Source organism: Maylandia zebra, linkage group LG8, assembly GCF_041146795.1.
Source record: "Maylandia zebra isolate NMK-2024a linkage group LG8, Mzebra_GT3a, whole genome shotgun sequence".
Taxonomy (NCBI): Eukaryota; Metazoa; Chordata; class Actinopteri; order Cichliformes; family Cichlidae; genus Maylandia; species Maylandia zebra.
The window spans coordinates 17680268-17682075 of NC_135174.1; positions in this window are offsets into that span (position 1 = coordinate 17680268).

Here is a 1808-nt window from a genome sequence, read left to right on the forward strand (position 1 = left end):
GCAGTCTTGCTTTGTGCTTTTCCTCCTTCCTGTTGACACTAACATCTGTTGTCCTGGTTTCTGTTTATCGGGCGTGGTGGAATTGAGCCTAATTCAGGTGACAAAGCGATTTTTGCACCGAGATGACCTCCCTCTCAGTGACTTTTGTCAGCTTTAGGTCCCACTTCAAAAGCAGCGGTGTCAGCGGTACTTGAGGTCATGCACGTCGCTGTGCCGCTGTCCATCAAAGCAATCTTCCATTCAGAGGATTTAAAGTCCAAACTGCTGCTTCACAGACATTCTCCTCACTGGACCTGAACGGCGCACCAAGCTGGAGCACGTCCATTTAAATATAGATATAAGTCCATACATTTTTGCTAATTTCCAGAAAGCAAATAGTATTTTTCCCTTTTCGCACCTTTTTAAATATGTGGACTAAGTGTCAACAGAACTTTGTTAGGTACACCTGTTCTACTGCTTGTGAATCTAAATATCTAATCAGCCAATCATGTGGCAATGCATTTACCGATGTAGACATGGTCAAGATGACCCACTGGAGTTCTAACTGGGCATCAGAAAGGTGATTAAAGTGATTTTGAATGTGGCTTTTCTGACCATTTCAGGAACTGCTTCTCTGCTGGGATTTCCCCACACAATCATCTCTACGGTTTACAGAGAATGATCAGAAAAAGAGAAGATATCCAGTGAGCGGCAGTTCTCTGGGTGAAAATGCCTCGTTGATGCCAGAGGTCAGAGGCTGCTCTGAACTGATAGGAAGGCAGTGACCACTCATTACAACCAGGTGCCACTCCTGTCAGCTACGAACAGAAAACTGAGGCTACAGTTTTCAGGGCCAGAAAAAATTGAATAACAGAAAACAAAGTTGTTTCCTGGTCTGACAAGTCTCCACTTTTACGTTTGGATGGTAGAGTCAGAATTTGGTGCAAACAGCATGCTAGCATGGATCATTGGTTGGTGGTGGTGTTATAGTGTGGGGGATATTTTGGGGGGGACACTTTGACAACTGAGCATTGCTTAAATGCCACAGCCTCAGGATTGTTGTTAGCCATGTCCATCCTTTGATTACTAAAGCGTTCTGATCTTCGATGGCTGCTCCCAGTTCAGATCATCTCATACTGTTTTCTTGAACATAGCGGTGAGTTCAAATGAACTCCACAGCCACCAGATCTCAATCCAGCAGAGCCAGTTTGGGATGTCGTGGAACAGGAGCTTTGCATCACGGATATGCAGCAACTGTTTGATGCTCTCATGTCAGTAAGGATCAAAATCTCAGGAATGTTACCGGCCCCATCTTGAATCTATGTCACGAAGAGTTCGATCATTTCTGGAGCTAAAAGGGCATCTAACACATTACTAGCGAGGTATACCTAATAAAGTGTCTGTTGAGTACATGCAGACACAATCAGAGAAAAGCAGTGGATCTGACACAGGTTAAAGAGGAGTTCCAGGTTTTGTATCTTCAGAGGGAGCTGCCCAAAAACTGCCTCAAGTTTATTAGCAGAGTTTGAGAGAAGGTGCAGTCTACCAGGCCACCTTCTAGCAGCTGAGGTACCATGGCTGCCGTTTTATGTCAAAATCTCAGTTATAAAAGCCTTTTTTGTTTAACAATACCCTTAGTCATGCTGCTCAGTCTGCTCACATCAAAATTTTGCATTACGCACATGCTCTCTCATGGTTATGCACATGTACAGACGCTGAAAAACGCCTACAGAACAACTGAAAGCACCCTGTCATCAGAAATATCATAATTTAGCGGCATAAACAAGACATTTCTTTCATTATTCTCGTCACGTAGGGGTGAAAGTTCC